Genomic DNA, 22,807 nt, shown 5'->3' with positions numbered 1-22,807 from the left:
AGGATAAGGAATAGTTTTACCTCTTAATTGTTTACAAAACAATTAAAGAAATAAAATCTAGCAGGTCTTTTTTTGTTGATCAAGTTTGTAGCAATATATGCATAAGCCTTACAGCTGAAATACTTTGTAATTACCCATGAATATCTAGGATGAACAGGAACCAGGCTATTTTCTTAATGTCATAATGTACCTATCCAGTACAAACTAGAGTTATCTGGTCAAATTTGAACCATATCTCTAACCTAAATTGGATTATTCCAGGATAAACATTACTTTGGAGATGACATTTTCCCATCTGGTTGTCTTACTGATCATGAAAATTAGAAAATATCCCAATATCCACTTTATTATCACAGTAAATTTGGGCTCCATGCCTACTCTAATTATTGAAATGGCATTATTATAAGATATTTCTGCACAAAGGATTTGAGTGGTTTTATCTGTATACTTTATGGATCATCACATGGAGTCAGGCAGAGATGGCACCTGTTTCATTCACTAAAGCTATTGTAGAAAGTGGCACTGTGTGAGCTGGGCTTCTAGGGTGAGCCTGCTGTAACTTTCTCCTCAAGGGGCAGGTTATTACTGGGATCAGTCCAGTTTCTGTTTCCCTGTTTTCTGTATTGGTAAGAGAGGTTCTACCTGGGCTCCTCTCTACATCGACTTTTGTCAGCAGTTTCTTCCCATCTATCTGGCTTTTGCTAGGAGTAATTAAGACATTTGTAACTTGAGCTGCTAACACTATAGTTAGGTTTTAGGACAACATACTGCAGGTTCGGGACAGTAACTAGTGGATTTCATACCTTTGGTGAGGGTACAGGCTTGCCCTTCCGTTGAAATTCTGTGTCTTCTTTAATGTCACAATCAGTAGATTTTAACTGTAATCTGTATGGGTCCATCTTTTACTAATGATCCAGCCTGAAATGCTTTAGTGAGATTGCATTTCCTGAGGTAGCATGGTAGTGGAGGTGTGGTAGATGTAGGCGGAGGGTGAGGAGGAAAAAGAGGAGGAGGAAGCTGGCTGGCTGGCTGGCTGGAGCAGTGTGGAAGGAAGTGCAGCTCAGCCTTCTGCAGCAGGTAGTTAGAGCACAGACAGGCACATTTATAAGTTTACCACTCATGTGGCACGCTTGACCACAGCTTAGCAGGAAGAATTTTCTGGAAAAGTCTTGATTTGTAGCCTCATTACTCTAATCTCTGTTTCTGCGATCACATTGTGCCTCCTCTTTTTCATGTGTGTTAAAGTTGAATTCAAAAATTAAAAAAAAATTATCATAACAGACAACCAGTAAACAGTCACCATTTTGGCATCGCTGAGTCAAAACTTAAACGTAATAATGTTACAGACATGATTGAAGCACCTGAACTCATACAAGGTCGTTTGTGTATAGACCTTGATTGTCACTACTGTTTGGATACAACCAGAGAGAAAGAATGCATAGGACAATGTTATCATCTTCCCCTTTGGGTTTTTCTTATGCAAAATTACCTTGAAGTACAGTTGCACTTAAAACTTCCTGTATAGATTAATGCAGGAAAGTTGGGACATTTGGAGATTAGTTGAATAAAAATAGAACTTCAGTAGAGTTGGAATAAATGAAAACTTTCAAATCCAAAGAGATTTTTTACAGATATGCAATAGTTTACAAATTATTGTATTTGGAAGCAAATACTTAAACATTGGCTAAGGAGATGCATAAAGGAATCTGCTTCCCTTTCCAAAAGACAGACTGAAAATACCAGCAGAGATTATATTGCAGAATTTAAGAGTAGGATATCAATGGGCAATGATTTAATATTTTTCTCCTTCTGTTGTTCACCTCCTTGGAAATATGTGTGAGATTGGATTAAAAAAAAAGAAAGAAAGAAATGTAAAACGCACACACACACACACACACACAAACAGGACAGCTATCAGTTCACAAAGACAAACGTACACTACAAATACTTAGCATCTTGTCATTAATTGTCACACTGTTGCTTTTGGACATTCTTGATTAGAGGAAAGGAAGTTGAAGTCTAGCCTGGCAATGAGAGTATTTTCGTTGCAAATCTACAACTTTATGGCTATATTTTTGGAGAATACACTATTTTATAATATCTAAAGCAAAACATAAAAAGTGTTTCTACAGAAAATTGAAACTAACCAAGGTCTCCACTTAGAGGAAAGAGCTCACAGCCTCCTCAATCATACTCTCTCACATTGTAAACATTGTTTTTTGGAAAAGAACATTCTTATGTGATATAATAAAAATGAAATTCATTGGATCTTCTAAAAAATGTTTAAATACTTAAGAAAAAGAGAAAAATCAATGTGGAGAAAGTGGCCATTTTTTAAAAATCCATTCTTTTGGAAGTGCACTTATATTAGAAATTTCCAGGCAAAATAAGATGAATAAAAAATGAAGTCAGTGAAACCTGCCTTCAGTATTCTTTCTCTCAACTTTTAGCATCATTATCCTACTTTATGTTGTTCAAGCTCTGGTTTTAACATTTTTTTCTTGTACCTTCCTAGGAAAAACTTTTTGTACCTTGAGGTAGTTCAACAAGCATAGAAGACTTATCAATCTTTTTCTTCTAATTGAATAAAACAAGCAAATTTAGCTTCTTTTGATATAGATTGTCTTTCAGTAAGCTAGAAAAGACCCCCCTTTCTAGCAGGTATTAATATTTGAGAATAGGAAAATATGTCTTTTTCATATCATTTCTTACAGAAATAAAATTTATGCTAAGGCAGAGAAAATAAAGTATGTAGGCTATGGTGAGGGGGGCTGTAGGAATTACCACAGGTCAGAAAAGATACAGCAGGGCTACAGAAGGATAAAGAGTTTGACTTCCAGAGTCTAATCTACACTGTTTATTGTCTCTATTCTTTGAAATTTGAGATTGGAGCAAATTCTGGAGGATGTGTGCCATAGCTTGGCTTTGACTTCCTCATGCTCAAATAAATGTATTTTATTTTCTTTATATCAGTCACCCACAACCATAATGATAATTTTGGTCTTATTATCTCCAAATTACATCACCACTGAAATATCAGTGTTTTGTTTTTTTTTTTTTTTTGAGACTGAGTCTCACTCTGTCGCCCAGGCTGGAGTGCAGTGCAACGATCTGCGCTCACTGCAAGCTCTGCCTCCCGTGTTCACGCCATTCTCCTGGCTCAGCCTCCCGAGTAGCTGGGACTACAGGCGCCCGCCACCACGTCCAGCTAATTTTTTGTATTTTTAGAAGAGAGAGGGTTTCACCGTATTAGCCAGGATGGTCTCGATCTCCTGACCTCGTGATCCACCTGCCTGGGCCTCCCAAAGTGCTGGGATGACAGGCATGAGCCACCATGCCTGGCCTGAAATCTCAGTTTTAAGCATTCTATTTTCTAACCATAATTCCTAGCTTTTCTACTAATTTTTTGTGCCATTTTAACAATCCTTTATCTATACGATATTGTCTCCTACTTCATTAAAATACATATATAAACAATTGGTTATGAATTTCTTTATAGTCTTAATACCAACTCTGTTAATCTTCCTGTATCTGTACTCAAGATCCATACTTCTACCTAAGGCCCAAACTCCTTTGCTTTGGACCCCATCTCCTTTTGTCTTCTCTAGTTCTTTCTGCAATTGGTCCATTATTTCCCTGGAGACATCATTGTGCTTCCTCTTGGATGTTTCTCATCATCAAATAAAAATGTTTTATCAAATATATAAAAAGTTTACGAACCAACGAACCTAAAACTAAACAAAAGTAGACTCCATGTTCATCCATTTCCCCTTCAGCTACTATTTTATTTCTGGGTAACTCATCGTATTAAAACACGTAATATTTTTTAGAATTTCTATTACCAAGTGCTCACCTATCACTTTTTCAACCCACTGTTAGCAAGTTACTTTTACCAACACTCTATGGAAATTATTGTTGTTTGAATTAAAGATGACCTGAATGTTTCTTAAGATCGCTTTAAAGATCATTGACTCCTCTTTGAAATTATTATGGTTGATCCCTTTCTCCTTTTTGAAAAGCTGTCTTCTTGTCTTCCAGTAATTTCTGTGCTACTACCTCTTCTGATGTTGCTTCCTGTTTGGTCTTCTCTGTCTCCCTTGCTAGCTTTTATATTCTTTGGCATCCAACTGTTGGACTGTCTCAATATCCTGTTTTGGTTCCCATCTCTTCTCAACTACACACACTCCATGGTGATTTCCTTCAGTCCCATGGTTTAAGTGTGGTCCCTAAAGCAATTCCTCCAAAGTTAAAATTTTCATCTTTCACTTCTTCACTAAATTGCAGACTTAGTTGTTCAAATTGCTAGTGCTTTGATGTTATGCCAAGTAAACTTTTCAAAATTGTCATGTCCCAAACAGAACTCTCCTTTTTAATACAAATATCTTCATGAATTTCCATCTATTTTTGCTACTATTTTCTGAGTCCAAGCTACTTTCGTTTTTTACCAGGAATGCATAGTCTCTCCTAATTTCTCATCCTCTTCTAATCTTATCCTTCTATTACCTATAGTATTTTCTTAAGTTATTTTTAATATCAAGAATTTTATTTCCAAGAAATAGTTATTATAATACTTTTATGCATATATCATCTCATTTACTACATTGTCTATTTACAGGTACCTATTTATTTCAAAAATTTATTTTAAATAAATGTCTGTGATAATAATACCTATATCAAATTTAAATCTGCTACTATTTGATAATTAGACAGGACAATTGTTTAGTATACTTATGTTAAACTTAGGTTTTGGGTGACCAAATCAACAGACATAACTTACATTTAATTTAAGCATAACGAAATCTTCATATCAATAATATGAATATCAACATGTACTGAAAAACAAACCTAACCTTAAGTTAAGAAAGTAGATTGGATACTGACATAGGTGATTTGCTATAAAATTTCTCAGAACTTTAAAAAGAGAATATGTTAAAATATAACCAAAAGAACTGAAGGCAGGAACTCAGACATATTTGCACACTCACGGTTATAGCAACATTATTTAAATAGCTAAAAAGTGGAAACAACGGAAATGGCTATTGGTGGATGAATAGATAAACAAACTTGATATGTACAGGCAGTTAAGATTATTAAACCTTAAAAAATGAGTAAGCTCTGACACATGGTACAACGTAGATGAACTCAGAACAATAATGAGTGAAATAAGCCAAACACAAAAACACATGTAATGTATGATTCTATTTATATGAGGCGCCTAGCTTGATGAAATTTATAGAGACAAAATGTAGAATGATAGTTGCCAGGACTTGGGGCAGAGGAGAATGGGAAATTGTTTTTTAAAGGGTATAGAGTTTCAGTTTTGCAAAACGAAAAGATTTCTAGATATTGGTTGCAGAACAATGTGAATGTACTCAACACTGTGGAACTGCACACTTAATGATCAAGATGGAAAACTTTTTGTTGTGTGTATATTACCATAATTTATATGTATATTATATATTTATATGTTTCTCTCTTTCTAAATATATATCTCAATACTTCACTTGGTGAGACATGCTAATTTTTGTAGTACAAACATCTGCTGTAATTTATTTAGTGGAGAATTAAAGGGTTCATTTCATCTTTACTCCTGAGGTAGAATTCACATTCCACCCCAGAAGCTGTGAGAACTGTGCAGATTAGAATGTAAATGAAGAAGATTCAGTCAAAGTACACCAAGCTATTTATCAAATTTTAAGTGGACTAAGGAATCAAAGTGGGAAACTTTTTCTAATGGGAGAAGACATTGGGAGAGACTGTGTAGCAGCCAGGAGAACACTGTGCAAGCAACAGATCAGCCAATCTGGATATATCTAGCTTTTAAAAACTAAAATATGAAAGTTCTTTTCCTTAAGTGTGGAAATTCAGCTTGCTTTTTTTCTTATTGTTCTCTCAATGTTACTGAATCTTTTTTCATAAAAAACTGGCACAGTGCAGAATGATTGACTTGGTGAAGGATTTGTAACATGTCCCTAGGGAATGATATGTCTGAACTGTCTCTTGCATGGTCTTGAAAATTCAGCCTGGGGTGACGACTCCACTCCACCCATGTAAATATTCAGATGGTGAAATTCTGCAGAATCACGCAGTGACAGAGAGGTCTTTCAGTGAAGGATGGAACTGAAAAGACTCACTTGTTGGAGACCATAAAACCACTGCTTTTGACTGTCCCTCTGGAATCAGGAAAATGTGGGGGTGTAATACAGGTGCCATACTGTCATGCACTTAAGACATCAAAACTACTTTGCCTTCCAACTTGAACTGGGAATTCTGGGCTTGGCAGATGGATGCCTCACTCTGATATGCAAGGTGAATGATTTTTCTATGTGCCAGCTGAGATTAAGACTGTTTAGGAAAGGGAACAAAGAATCTCTGATTCTTGTTTTTCTGGATCGCCCTCCATGTAAACATAGAGCCCTATTCTTCCATGAGCTTCTTGAAGGCAAGTATGTCTTGTATTATGATGTTCCCCTTCACCCCTTCACCTTCTACTCAGCCCCCAGGATTGTTATATTGGAGTGTGTGTAAATGATTGGAAGGAAAAGTAGCAGAAGCACATAGAAATGTAGAGAGATGAGGAGAATGCTCCCCATTAGTTGGTAATGGACTAAGATCCTCTTTGTTCACTAGACCAGAGAAGGGAGCTTTCATTTACATCGACGTTTTGTTGCATAGTAGCTGTGTGCCAGCTTCTGTTCGTTAAATTCTCTAAGCTTCAGACTTGGGGTTCATAAAAGAGTATATCTACTCCATAATTTAGATGCTCAAACAAGATAATGTAAAGATAATTATTTGATAAAGCTCTCTACAAATTTAAAGTATTATTATATAACCCACATTAGATGTTACCTAAATGTTATAGCTTTATCCCTTTGTAGATTGACATATCTTTCTAAGTTAAGTGCTGGGACAAAACGTCATTCCTTCCAGGACAGTCATGTAGTCTTCCAACTTTATTAAATGTTAATAGAGATTAATAGAGATAGGTAGTATATTGGTGAGATTTATCCATATCTCACCAGACCCTAGTGAGCTATCTCAAGACTTGAAAAATACAAGTATGTATGCAGTATAAGGAGAAGAGGTTTGACAAAAGATTCTTTTATAAAAATGACAGAATTATGTCAAAGTTCACCTAACTGAAGTGAAAAACTATATTAGATGTTAATGTGTCTGAAAGCAATTTTAAAATACATTCAGAAATACTTTTATGAAAAACAAAATGAAAACAGACTGGGAGCAGGTTTCAAAGAGCGGAAATATTATTTTGTGAGCAAACTGTAAAAGAAGAGCATACGTTTAATTACTTACATATTTTGGAAAACTAGCAAGATAGACTGCAAGGAATGCTGCTAGGACTTAGAGCCCTTCAGCAGCTGTTGGTTTCCCATTGATTCTTTCATGGGATTTCCTTATGTAACCCTCCACTCACTAATGTATTTGTAAACACTATTAAATCCTAAATTATATACAGGTCTTTCTTCCCCATTACGGAGAACGGGCCTCAATGGGGAGCTGAGTTTATTATTAATGTATCCAGTTTTCTCTCTCCCTCTGAAAATAATAAGTAATGGCTAATGTAGAAAAAAATCATTTCCTGCACTTAATGAGTCCCTGTCCGTCGATAATGTTAAATTAACTGTTGACTCAGTTTGAGACCCCCAAGCACATAGTATTTGTTAACTCTTGAAAGTTTTCAAAGCGATTTCTCGGATTTTTTTTTTTTATCTCTCACCCTTTCCTTTCCTTTTCTTTCCTTTCCTTTTCCTTTCCTGTCCTTTCCTATCCTGTCCTGTCCTGTCCTCTCCTCTCCTTTTCTCTCCTCTCTTTTCTTTTCTCTCATCTCATTTTTTCTTTCTTTCTTTGTTTACAAAGCAGGCACATATACTCTTGTCCTCATATTTCAAATGAAGAACCTAAGGCTCAGGAAATATATATGACTTTACTCCCTAAGGGCACGTAACTTAGATTGAGAAAACATCATCAAGAATATTTTATTTATTCATTCATGGATTAGAGAATCCCATAGATGCCTGGGACTGTGCTAAGTACTAGACACGGTGTGGTGAACTGGAAAGATAGAGGCCTCATCCTCCCCCATAGATGCCTGGGACTGTTCTAAGCACTGAAGGGAGAGTGGTGGCCTCATCCTCCAGCAGCCTAGAATAGCAAATGAGCAATGAGCAAGTAACTGAGAAGTTAAGAAAAATTGTGAAGGATGTTGCAAAATACATTTTAAATGAATGACAATGGGACAAAATTAGGGCTATCAAAGTTACCTTTCAGAAATGATGTTTAAGTTGTGACCTAAAGAAAATAAGTTAGATAAAAAGTGAATATGGAGAGAGAGTAAGTCTAAGGTAGCAGAAAGAGATAGAGAATAATGAAGACCAGCAAATGGGCAGGGGCAGTTTTTTAAAACATCATTATGCTATGGTGATAATTGTTTTCTTTATCTTGACAATAGTGAAAAAGATCGTGGTTAGATTTAAATAAAGAAATAATGTGTGTGTTTCTTTAAAAATAATACTATGGCTTTAAGGTGGAATTGGTCTCCAATGGAGAGGAGTGAACAAAAAGGTAGATAGTGAGAAATTCACTGCAGCGATTGAAATTACAGATTGCAGTGGTCTAAGAATGGAAGAATGAAATTCATGGTCCTCACTGGAAAGGACCTTGTTGTGAAGCTTAACTTTGCAGATAGGAGGGTGCTATGACAGGAGACTTTTACCCTGGAATGTGTGTTTAGTGTGGTGTTTTGGATAGATGACTCTTACAGTAGTATCTGGAAAGTTAAATCAGGACTTGATTTGAATAATTGTGCCAATTGGAGTTTAAGTTCAAGGTTATACAACAAATAGATAGCACAGTTGAAATCTTGACGTCAAATTTAATGTTATTGCCACTAAACCAAGGCACCTGTTAATATATAATTATTGTTATACTAATTGTATAACACTAATATATATAAATACTAATATTAATATTGAATAATATTGATATTGATATAAATATCAACTCTTTCTTAGATGCTAAGTTTTAGTGTGTATGCATCATCTTATGTATTTCTCACACACACTTAGAGGTGTAACAGTCATTGGTCTTCCAGGCTCCCAGCCCAGCAGGCCCATGTCACTTTAGAATGGCCCTCACCTACTAGTCCCAATCTCTGCTTGAAGTTGGAACTTGGCTGCTTTTTTTCCTTTATCCTGCAAAACTCTTTTATTCACCTTGTCCTAGGAGACACTCCCTTAGAGGTTTCCTCTGATTTAATAACTTGAATAAAGTACTCATTCCGTGGCAGTTTGAGTCTTGGAGAATTTGAGGGATTGATTAAACACATGCTGTTGAATTATATTACTACTTTATTATGTGAAAGCAGAGCTCATAGACAATAGCCTGTGGGTCACATGCAGCCATTCCATGGAGAAGGCAATGGAAGTGCAGAGAAGGAAGATAATTTAAAGCAAAGAAAACAAAACAAACCCTCCACCCACAAAAAAATGCAAAAACTAATCAAGTTATTTCTGATGACAGAAACTATAATCTTTCTACTATCTCACCCTACTTTTATATCCTCTTACAAATATATGTTAAGGTGTAACATATTTTAGAAAAAAATTAAGTTTCAGTTTAAAAATGGAAAGCTTCAATTTTGCAAAAAAAAAAAAAAAAAAAAAAAAAGGTAATTTGTCTTAAATGCTTTATTCTCATTCAGACTGGATTACTGAAGAAAAAGAAAATGTTTAGAAACTATACTTTGTGAAAATAAATTTTGTATTCATTACAGCAAAAAGAGTGAGAAATCATCCAAAACAACTCAATCTTTCCATTTTCATGCTAATTAAGATGGTAATAAAATAGAGTATTAACCCTTGCTTATATAACTTGGCTCCTATAGGAAGGCAAGATTTTGAATGTTAGGTAAACCATATTTGCCCTGCAGCTTTTTCACAAAATATCCCTCTAACTGGTGATGTCATTCTGCAATTCACACACAGTGTTTACCTTAAATTATTCTCACTTTCTATTGAGGTACTGACTACTCACCATTAAATTAGTTTTGGCTCTTTAAACTCAACATCATTATATAGGAAACATTGACTCTTGCTTAGAGGTCAAAGTACAAAAATAATTTGGCTCCTGTGCATGTGCCCAAGATAATTAGCTATAAATAAACTTCATCATCTCTTTGATTTGCAAAGAGTAATCATAGCAGGGGTCTCAAAAGCATGGTGCAGCCAAGTAAAGTTGAGCAATGTTTGTCTTGTGCAGAGATGCCAGGCCTGGAAAGGGTGTGGGCTAAAATCCAACCAACACTCAGCCTGCAGGTGCCCAGCGAGAGTAAATTTTTCCAGTGTATCTAAAATCTTGCATAGTCTGAGTGAGGCTGATGAGCTATATGACCTTGCCAATACTTTCAAACTCTTTTGAGTCTCAATTTCTAAAACTACAAAATGGAAATAGCAATATATAGACCTCATAATGCATATTTATGTAATTATAAATTATATATTCAGGGAAACACATGTGATTTGTTCATAATTTTAGTGAAATTTGAAGTTTCCCCAAATGTACTCTGATCTCTTCCCTTGAGCAAATATTATTCCCCGTTAAGATTTTTTTAGTAAAATATTATTACCTGATAATTGTTCCTTAGTGTATTAAGTTCTCCTGCAAATTCGTTAAAATTGATTCCATTTTAAAAATTTTATATTGGCAAATGCTGGTATCATTAATAATTTATAGAGAAATTAAAACAAAAGAGATCAAACACTTGGAACTTAATTTTAAGAACTTTTGAATACATATCTTTAATGTGGTTAGAAGTGAAGACGTGGTTTGGAAAATATTTTCAAGTTCATACTGTAAAAAAAAAAAAAGATGCAAATTTCCATCAATTCCTTTCCCACATAACAATATATCTGTAAGTGAGCACTTCTTTTTTCATTTTGCATAAGTCAGTTACAGACTCAGTATAAGCTCCCATTCCCTGAAATGATTCACTCAAATGAAAAGCATCTAGCATCAGTGGGCCATGCAAATTTCATTGAAAAGATTGTGATAAGTTTGTAAGAAGATGTTACAAAGATGTAAGAATCTCCTATTAATTCAATTAATTCTAACAATCAGAACAATTTAAGTCAATTGGTTTTATTCCATGCAGTCCCTTTCCAACAGATTTTTAGTTTCCATCTTCTTTCTCTTAATTCCCCAGACTGCAATGATTTCTCACTTTATAACTCAGAACAGTTCAGCAAACCTGTTCACCCACACCTATTCTACAGCTGTCCAAGCAAAGATGGACACTCCATTTATCAGGAACCATTTCTGCAAGGGATGATAACAATTATAATGATGATGCTGATAAAATCTTGACACTTAGATGTATGCATTTTCTTTATTTAGTGGACAAGATTTTGTCAAGTGTTTATTTTTTCATGCCCATGTGGCAATCCTGCCTAGAGGGGGATATCACTATATTTTAATGTATTTCTCCTGCTTAGGCTGAGTTCATTCTTCTGTATATAGTGGCTTTTTTTCAAATACTTGAGAGTAAGGCAGTATGCACTTAGTAGCTTGTTTGCAGTACTCTACAACAGCAGAAGGTGAGATTTTGGAAGGTTCTCCTATAAACCAGAACGCTCTCTGGAGCACTTGATCTCTTGATACTTGTCTTAGAAATTGCGCCATATTTGGGCAGTCAGGAAATATATGTGCATGTAGAGATGCTAAAGGGCATAAAAAACCTTGGTCTTTTTACATCCATCCATGACTTACTCTTTTCCCCACACAAAAAAGAAAAGGATTACTTAGGGCATTTTACAGACATGCATATTGAGTAGTAAAATTTGAACTAGGTTTAACTTAGGGCATAGATGGTGCTAGTGTTGAAAAGCTTTCTCCATGTTATATATACACAGAAAGTGTGCTTATATGCGTATCTCTGCACAGAAACGTTTGTTTTTTTTTTGTTTTTTTTTTTTTGTTTGTTTTTTTTTTAAGAGGGAGAAAAAACACAAATCTATCTTGCCCCAGTAATTCAGGAGAAAATTAAGGGATGATATATATGTGTGTATACGGTTGGATGGGGGGCAACTTATGCAAAATTATGAGACTTTGGGTACAAGAAGAACTGCTTTTAGGCCTAAGAAATAATGCTGACAAAGAGTTGAGAAGAAGGCAGTATTTTACATCTAGCATGCAACTCAAAACTCCTCAGCATGGTTGAGAGTATCGAAAGGAAGCACATGTGGCATAAAGAGAATTGGCCATGATGTAGCTTCTTCAAGGAGTTTATTATTTCATGACAAAACGGTAATAATAGTTGCTAACATTTATTGAGTGAAAGTCACAAGGTGGCCAGGTAAAGAGATCAGCACCTAGAACTTCTGTGAAGAGTGTTAATGTGTGATGGTGATTGGAAGTCAGGGACATGGGCAGAGTGGGAGGAGGCTTGGATTATATCAGTTTCCCCGGTGAGGACTCAGAAACTAAAGTACTCTTACACCTACATCTCTTCAATCTCTTCAATTGTATCTTCCCAGGTTGTGGTGGCCTGGAAAATTCTGTATTCCTTGGGGTTCAGAGAGGAAAATAAACTAGATTTATGAACAGAAAACTGGAAAACAATGATAATCCATTAAGTAAATGCAACAAATGTGCCTCCTTTTCCTTGGATCCTGTTTCACTGACTGCTGATAATACACTTTATGATTTCAAGATGAGAAATAACCTCAGAAGGAGAAATCATTTTTACTAAGATTGATGACTAAAGCTTTGGCTGCTGCAGCTGACAACAATTGAATTTATATAAACAGCCAGGGAAGCAGTTTCTCCAAAAGAGAAGAAATCCAATGAGGGTGCTTTCTTGGTCTCTGCTTTTCCATCTATCCTTATCCATGTTTAGTAATCATTTTGAAGTTAAAATATTAGTTTTCATTTTTTTCTTTATAATTTGCCTACTCTTGAAACCTTAGGCAATAAAAGTAACTCTTTCTCTACTTCTGGAATATGTATTTAGCAGAAAATGTATAAATTATGGTGATAGGGGAAAGTTATGTCATTCTGAGACAAACTTTTTGTTTATTATAATTGACAATTTCTTTCTTGGCAGGTAAAATTCTTAAGAAATTATTTGATGTAAGTTTACTGTGTTTAAAATTTGCTCAGGGAAACCAATCATGCCATTTATCTGTGTAACGTTCAGTCAAGACTCTATAAACCTTTAATCAACATCTTTTCTTTTAGTAACTACCTCAGAAATGTTTTTCCTGACAACGTCGTCCCAGAAAATTTTTCTCAAGAAAAAAAAATATTTGAATCAGTCCATTGTAAAGCATGTTTGTAATAAAACTTCGATATGTCTAACAAACCAAGTGGCCTGAAAACTATTTTTGAGCAGTAGAGATTTCACTGCTCAACATCACTCATGTACATGTATGCAGGCTGGCCCTGACTCACATTATGGATGGATATTGGTAATCAGGAAGAGTAACTTTGAAAAAAGATGAAAGTTATTCCTTGGAACCCCAGGCTTTCTCCAGGTTTCTCCTCTTTCTATCAGAATAGAAGTTACCTTTCTTTGTTACTTTAAATTTCATATTAGTAGGTTTATAATTTAGATCAATCTGTCTAGCTCTCAACAAAATTTTGATTATCTCTCCTCATAAAATAATGAAACTGTCTTTTACAGTGCTCCCCAATTGTCCTATTTACTAATCTGTGAAATCTGGATTTGGAGAACCACTGGAGACTCAGGGAGCCAACCTTTGAGGAAATGCAATGTTAAAACAAAATGGCTGTCTCAATAGGAGGCCATGATACATCTTTATGGAAACACTACACTGTTTATATATCTGTATAGTAAGACTAAAACTCTCATACACAAATACAATGCCAATGGAGGGGAAATTTGGTGAAAGAATGAGGATGGAAGATTAAAAAAAAAGCAGAGAGAAATGCTAAATCAAGCTGAAAATCTGGAGGCGCTGATTTTAATTCACAGATAATAGGATCACTGGCCTCAGGCTAGAATAACTTATTTCTATAAAAATGTAACAAGTTTTTCACACTGATGGAAAGATATAACATATTTTTTTAAACATCATAGGGGAGTTTTCCGAGACAGCCCTGTCAATAATTGATGCCATGATTCTATTTAGTGTCCAAGCATATCTATTTTTCACCTCCTCATTTAATTAAGAAGGCTTTACATAACAGGTGGAGAAGGGAGACTTCCCTATTATAGCAATTACGAATATATCAAGAAAATATAAATCACAATATTCAGCTGAACCCTAATTATTCAGATATCATTTATCATTTCTGAGTTATCTGTGCTTCTTTAAAGAGTCTCTCTTGTCATTTGTCAAAACAGCATATGTTTTTAAACCTAACAACAGTAGGCAATATTATTCTTAGGTTACAGATGAGAAAAAAATGGCCCTAAATTGGCTGAGTCTTGTCAAGGATCTCAAGGCTGGTGGGTAGTAGAAATAAGACTTGAACTCTGGCCTGCTGTTTCCAGTCCACTGGAAGCTCAGGGAGGTGCTGTAGGAGAGCCTTGGGAAAAGGTAGGGAAATCATCCAGAAAAAAAAAAATCAAAGAGGAATAAATTTCTCTATGAAAAGGCAGTAAGCATACACATCATAGCCAAAGGTGAACCGACCCTAGAATTCATTTCTGGAAAGAGGACAGAATTTAAGGAGTCAGAGCAAGACACACAGAGAACTTCAGTAACCTGAAGAGCTTAGAAAAAACACAACAACTCAAATTAATAATTAAAGGAGAGGGGAAATCAGATACAGAGAGGTTTCTCAGCTACTCAGAAAGAGCAGACAAGAGGGTGAATGGATACATATCATTAGAAAAAAAAATACTCAGAGATCTAAAAGTTTCCAAATCAGAATAAACTAATGAGAGTGGTCACCGTATGTTCTTTCTGCACATAGTATGCCAAGATACCTGGGAAGCTATGGCAGATTTTATGCCTTTGAGTTAGTTGTTTCAGGCATGTAGTGGAGCAATTCCTTGCTACAGAGAAGAGATAAAGTGGATTTAAAAAGTAGCAGAAAAATAAAAATCTATCTTCCTAATTCTGCCAACTCAAAATTGTAGAACCTCAATTATGAAATGCTCTTTAAATGTAATTTTAATAAACGTCCTTGACATTTATGTCCATGGTTCATTTTCCATTTTTCTATATATGTTCTTTTGGGGGGAATGTTCAGAAAGAAATAAATGGTTCCTTTAATCATTAATGCATATTCTTTATCTTGTTGAGTAAGAGAATAAAGTTTTCTGAATTAATCACATTCCATGGAAGATAAGTGTCATATCTAAATACTTATCCTTATGGCAAATCAGGTTCTACGTTCTCCATAAACTTTGGATATTCTTTCCTATCTTCCTTCATTAATTCACACAAGAAATATTTATTGGGCATACAATATATATGGCAGAAACTATGACATAGGATAAGGTGGCAAATAAGACAACCTTGGTGCATGTTTTCATGGAGCTCAACCTTGGGGGAAGGACACATCTTTTCAAACTTTCCCTTCTAGACTACATCATTTTCTCTTTCTCTAAACTGTGTTACTTGGCAGCTGACATTGCAAAGTTTAGGATTTATTATGCTCTAATGATTTGTTTGTATTATACTCCTTCTGACTAAATTATGTAAACCAACATACAGCATTTAACATATAGTTCTTATTTTAAGTTCCCATGATGCCAATCACAGTGCTAATCATAGAAAAAACTCCTGATAATATTTGTTGATTAGTTGATGGATATGTGAATTATTAACTATTAAAAATCGTAATAGGGACCTCTACAAAAAATATTAACTCTTTATTGTAAAATTCCTTAAAACAAAAAGCAACATTACAGTAGCTTTTTAAAGTTATGAATTTTCCAGTTCGCTAGGGAAGAATGATTTATAATACACGCAACAGTTTGGAAGCATGAAATGGCATAAAATATAATTTAATCATAAAATAAATATTTAGTTGCTACTCTGTGCCAGCAGTATTCCATGTGCTTATTTGTATTGACTTATCTACTCCTCACAACCACTCTCTAAGGTAGTAGTATAAATATTCCAATTTTACAACTTAGAAATTTGAAACATAGAGAGCTTAAGTAATTTACCCAAAGTCACAGAGCTACTAAGTGGCATAGAAAGATTTTAAACTCAGCAATCCAGTTCCAGAGCCCATGTCCTCATGCAATCTACTATACCACATCTCAGAGTAAAACTTCTTTGGACTTAGGTATGTTATAAATAATAAAATATGAGAATAGAAGATCAGTTAGAGTCAGATTAGAAAGAATCAATTATAATGTACTAAGTATTATGAAAGTCATTTTTCGAAAGGACCAAGATGTGTTGAATTGTTTTCTTAAGGCAACACTTTTGCGCGACTATAGAGAAAGAACTGAAGATTTAAGGTGGGAGGAGAAAATTTAAAAACAGGAAGGTAACATAAGATTTAAAAAGAATAAACTCTGGAATCAGTCTGATGTAGGCTCAGATCCTGACTGAGTAGTCACTAGTGCTGGTTACTGAAATTTCCAGTTCTCTTTCTTCTAGCCACAACTTTGTATCCGTATTAAATTAAGAAAGCCCAGGGGTCTTGATGTAACCAAAGAAATATGAGCACAAGTTATATGTATTTTTTATGGGTGGAAGACAAAATATTTCATAATCTGCTGTTTCCCCTAAAGCTGTAGGGAGAAGTTCACCTTCAAGGTTTTCATTCTCAGAGATTTTGGTGTTTGCTGCTGTAGCATAAACTACTCTGTCCAGAGAGGCACACAGCCTTTAGCATTTAATAGTTTTATCTTAAATTGTTTAACAACTGTGAGGTTTTCTTTATTTCCCCATATATAAATAATGGGGTGATGATGATGTATGATTTTTAATTTTTTGATGCTCTTTTATTTTATTTGGCATATTTTTTTCTTAAAGTCTAGCACATAGCTGCTACTCAGCAGATGCTAATTCATAAGGACTGAGATAAATAAATAGCAGAAGCACAAGGAACAGATTCTAAAGACAGTTTGAGGCAAAATAAACAGAACTTGACTCCAATTTGGTATAAAGTATAGAACAAAAAAGTAAATAACTAGAGATGTTCCCAAGTTTCCAGTTTCCCAATAATATGATGGGTTGTTGCATTATTAACTAAAATAAGATATAAAGGAGGTCAAGTTGAGAGATGGTGTCCTCCAAGCCAGGTATATGTATTCAAGTCAGATATTATGAAGTAAAGACAAGGAACTCAAGTGCAAATATAAAAGAGAGGATTTTTATCATTTTTTTTCCTACATTAAGATGCCTAAGATGTTGACTGGTTTGCTGCAAACCACGTGAAATTTAATTGACTGTCAGTATAAACATTCCAGGCACAATTCAGAGAAAAATAATTCAATAGATGAATTTATTCTGTTACAATTTTTTTTGCTTCCTTTTCAGTGTTTTCCCTCTTGGAATCTTTTTTGGAGTCAAACACAACTGACAGTAAGTATAACAAACACAATTCTAACCTTGTTTTTAAACTGAATTCATGTGTTACTGAACTCCCTAAGCCTCATGTTCCTTACCTAGAAAAAAAAAAAAAAGAAACGATGCCATATAACTGATGAGTTGCTCAAAATTTAACTGTGATAATATGTGTGAAATACAGAATCGCAGAGCAGAAACCATGTAAATACGTTTCCTTTTTCCTTCCTTGTATTAACCCTAGTTATTGCCTTTCTAGAGGAAGTTTTCCAGGTGACTTTCATAAAATTCTTTGTATTTTATTCCTTCCCAAGATCTTATTGCTGGAAAAGGAATCTATATTTTACTATAAGATTATTAAAAATATTTTTATAAACTCAATTCTATAATTCCATGTGTATCTGCCTTTTATTTTCTTAAACAAAATGTTTGATCTGGCATGATTTAGCTCAAAACAAAGATGTGCAAGCAATAAGAAAAGAACCAATTTCTAAAATTTATTTTTGCTATAAATGGATTCAGCTACAATATTCTAATTAATATATTGGTCAGATGTGATACGGAGTCAGGCAAATTTTATCACTGCTTGCAGAGAGTTTAACCCACTGAGAGTAAGGATTAAGAGCCATAGCATGAAGTAAAGTTGGCACAAGAAACATCTCATTTTCACAGATTCACGGAAGAAATTTACCCACAGAATATGCAGTAAAGTAATGCTATAACAGTTAAAATTCCTTTTTAAAATGGACTTTCTGCTGAAAATCTAGAAAATAGTTTAACAAATATGGATACTTTTGTAAACATTGTAAGATATAGGTAAGTAGGAGATATGTTATAATTATTTTAATGTTTTAAATCAGTCATTCAAATAGTTTTTTGTAAGTCTACTCTAAATTCAAAAATTAGAAACAACTCATTTAAGAAGAAAACCAAAAGCCAAACTTGATATTACAGGAGAGTTCAGTTTCTATCAAAAATGCTATTATGATGGATTACAAGAAATACTTTCTTTTAGGGAAAGAAAGGTCATGTAAACATAGTTTTAATCCAACTTTATGATTAGATAATCCAGATTGTTTGTAAGCATTACTGAGTAAAAAAGAGTATGTGCAATCTCCAGTTTATTATTTTATAATGGACAAAATACATTATGCAAGATTATCCAAGTGTTGGTATTGAGGAATATGATGTTTAAATACATTGTGTAACTTGGAGTAAAATGGAAATCAAAACATTTATAAAATAGTATAGGTATCTTCTTAATGATATCTTACTTCCGAACCTCTAAATTTCTCTAGTGTTTCAATAATTTCAAAACTAAGAGGCTTGGTTTTAAAAAAGAATAATTTCCTCTCTCCTCCATGATGGAGTAACTGGCACTGAACATGCCCTCCTTCCATAAACAAATGTAAAACTAGAAAAAATATATGAGGCAATGGAGACTGGCACTAAACAACAGGCTATAAGCCTTTAGAGAAGAAAAAATATATAATGTGAGTTCCACATTCTCTTCAGCTTCATATCTCAGGGAAATTGCTGAACTTCTAGCAGTGAAGAGAGGTAGCCAAAACTGCATATGACAGCTGCACTGAGCTGATGTTGCTGTGGTCTGATCTCTCTGAGATCAGCTCTGAGCTACACAAGTGCTAGGACTTTTGATGTAGGGTAGCGGAGAGGTGGGACCTGAGGAAAATGGGAACACCTGAAATCTATGTGAGGTTTCCTCAGTGATTATTTGGGCCTGACAGAGGATGGCTCTTGCAGGACTCAAATCTGAATAGAAATGACAGAGCTCTAGCAGAGATCAAGCAGTGCTAAGATGCTGGAGTTCTGGTACAACCAAAAAAGAGTCCTCAGTGATTTACCTCATGTACTCAGGTTAATCTCCCATAAAGACTATACCTTAAGAGAAAGGAGTATGACCTAGAGCAAAGACCATAGCCTAGAACTAAATTGAAATCTACCCATCTACAAAGAATGAAACCAAGAGTCTGCTAATAAATCAAAAATTCAGCATCTTTCAAAGAAGGCAACATGAGAAAGAGTCTACACAATATGTCATCTATTAGGTTTGTCATATAAAAGAGGTTAAAAATGCCTGATAATTAAGGGGAAAAACAGTAAATAAAAAGAAATTTCAACATGACCAAGATGTTGAAATTAGCAGACAAGTGTTTTAAAATGCCATGTGTAAAGCAAAAGAACAATCAGCAGAGTGAAGAGGCAACCTATGGAATGAAGAAAATTTGCAATGTACATGTTTGATAAGGCATCAGTATCCTGAATGTATAAGAAACTCAAACAGCTCCACTGTAAGAAAATAAATAATCCAATTAAAAATTATGCAAAGAACATAAATGGAGTTTTTCAAAAGAATACATACAAAGGACCAACAGTTATATGAAAAAATGATCAACATTATTAATCATAAGGGAAAGGCAAATTACAAATACAATGAAATATCGCCTCACATCTGATAGAAAGGCTATTATCAAAAGATGAAAGATAATTGTTGGTGAAGATGTAGAAAAAATTAAATCCTTGTTCACTGTTGGTGGGACTGTAAATTAGAACAGCCATGTTGATAAACAGTCTGGAGATTTCCCAAAATATTAAAAATAAAACAACCATCCAGTAGTCTCACTACTGGGTATATATCCAAAGAAACTGAAATAAGTGTGCTGAAGAAAGATCTGCCCTCCCATGTTCATTGCTGCATTATTCACAAGATATTCACAAGATATAGCCAAGATATGGAATCAACCTAAGTGTCCATCAGTGGATGAATGCAAAAAGAAAAGGTGCTATACATACCCAATGGAATACTATTCATCCTTTGCAAAGAAAGAAATCCTGTCACTTGTGATAATATGGATAAACCTGGAGAAAATTATGTTAAGTGAAAAAAGCCAGGCACAGGAAGACAACACAACAGGATCTCACTTGTATGTGGAAACTAAAAAGGTCACACTCATAGAAGCACTGGGTTGAGGGCATACACTGTCTCAGTTGGGGAAGATTCTGCCACACCTGGAGTACCAAATCACATTCAAATTGTCCTAAGGACACCATATAAATCATGGTTCAGTATGCCTGAAAGTCTAAGTCTTCTTAAGTATCTATTTTACTACTTGTTTCCACATTTGCTAAGTGCTATTCGTGTATAAAAAATTAAATCAGAAGATATTTAAGACACAGTCTTTGCCTTGAAGGGCTTTCATAAATTAAATCTGTACAGGTTGTCTCACCTGCTTGACTGTGTTAATACCTCCACCTTTACCCTAACACACTATAGGAACATTTAATGTTGCATTTGAAAGTATACTACCACTATTTCTAGTAAATAAAAATCTCCTAGGAATAGTAAGACCTGGAATTTGTGATTTCTTTTGAGATTTGATCATCTCAACAAAATCTCTACTGTTATCATGAAGCTCTATATTGATTGAACATAAGACCTTTAGATTTTTTTGTGTGTATGGCTATGCCATCCTTCTGAAATTTGAAAGATAGTATTCAAAAGAGAAAAAGTGAAGTAGTAGAGTGACCAAGTCCAAGAGTCAAGCATTAAAAAAAAGTATGTATTATGTTAGCCACTACCAAACATGTTTTTATGTGATATGTGAGGGAATTAACAAAAACACAACACAACTTTGTCTTTCAGGGAATGTATAAGTGGATATAAACCTGATACATATGACAATATAATTAGCTATCAATGCTGAATGTGCTAAATCGGATTGATGACACATTTTTGTTATAAGTGTTTAAGAATGAAGAGATTACGCAATTGAGTTCCTTACTATCATGTTGAGTGCTGTTTCATGCACTGCATTAAGCTCTGTTTACCTCACAGGACATTTTGGAGTGATTCCCTCATAGCAACAAGATGCTTTCCTGGAAGCTTGGCCAATGTTTCTGTAAGCTTGGTCAATTTCTCCCTAAGCCCCAAATATTCTTTTATAGATATAAATTATCTTAATTTTGTAATTAAGGAAGTTAAATATCAGAGATGTTAGAATATCTATATAACTTTATAAAGATGTTAAGAGAAAGAAATAGGATTTGAAATCAAACTTGACTCCTTCCAAAGCTCCTCTTCTTTTCATTTGGCTACTTTACTCTTCTTCTTTCTATACTTCTATGGTATTTTAGATAAAGCAATAGCAAAATCAAGGCTATTGAAATAACTGCACAGAAATTGTCACTTTTACTGTTGATCTTCCCAACAGATTTGAGAATGTCAAGTTATTTTTTTTATAATCAGTACATGTATAGCCCATAATGTAGTGATAATTAATTTTAGTTATTGGATTGTCTTATAATTACTTGCTAAGATATCTGTTGCCATACTGTGAGTTCTCATTGTTGAACTCACTCGTTGTATCTGTAGGTCTAGCATAATACTAGTCCCGTAATAGGCACTCTGTAAATTATATTGCCTTGAATCTCTCTGAACCTATTTTTTTTCACCTTCCTGGATAATACAAAGTAATAGAAAGAAGTATTTTTTATATATATATACACGCACACACACATACATATATATATATATATGAATATATATATATATGATTTAAAAGTTCCCAGGTAGATTGCAGGTATTGTAATATATAAAGGCCTTTGAAATTGTATCATTATTCAAAGATAATGTATATTATTATTCATAGTATATTTATATTAAAGGTACCTACACCATTTTGTTTATAGAAGCTCTATTGAGAAAATTTTACACACCATTAAATTCACCTTTTGATTCTTATTGCGAAGCATCTGACTGAGGGATAAGAATATTACCTGAGCAGTTGTTATATATTATCTCTGTTGATTCTTAAGTATTACAAAGAATATGCAAAGTAATTTTCATTCCTATCTTAAAGGTAAAGAGACTAAGTTTTGTTTTTGTTTGTTTGTTTTTTGTTTGTTTGTTTTGAGACGGAATATCGCTCTGTCATCCAGGCTGGAGTGCAATGGCACGATCTTGGCTCACTGCAACCTCCGCCTCCCAGGTTCACACCATTCTCCTGCCTCAGTCACCCGGCTAATTTTTTGTATTTTTAGTAGAGACGGGGCTTCACTGTGTCAGCCAGGATGGTCTCGATCTCCTGACCTCGTGATCCACCCACCTCGGCCCACCACCTCCAGCTGAAACTAAGTTTTATATAAGTTAAGTAACTAGCACAGCCATTTAGTAAATAGCATGGTTTGAATTGGACTTCAATTTTTCTTGATTACAAATCCACTGCTACAGAAGTTGCCTATGTTGCGAGGGGAGCACTCCTAAATAAATGTCA

At 34.5% G+C, this 22,807-nt stretch overlaps 1 pseudogene; it reads right to left on the bottom strand.

Moving 5' to 3' along the window:
• Window positions 1-469: 469 nt before the first annotated feature.
• LOC100423722 (proline-rich protein 11 pseudogene) lies at window positions 470-11,329 on the bottom strand (annotated as a pseudogene).
• Between the last annotated feature and the right edge of the window lie 11,478 nt (window positions 11,330-22,807).

Source organism: Macaca mulatta, chromosome 4 (assembly GCF_049350105.2).
Source record: "Macaca mulatta isolate MMU2019108-1 chromosome 4, T2T-MMU8v2.0, whole genome shotgun sequence".
NCBI classification, from domain to species: Eukaryota; Metazoa; Chordata; class Mammalia; order Primates; family Cercopithecidae; genus Macaca; species Macaca mulatta.
Note: the sequence above shows the minus strand (reverse complement) of the source record. Positions and strands in the feature narration are given on the sequence as shown.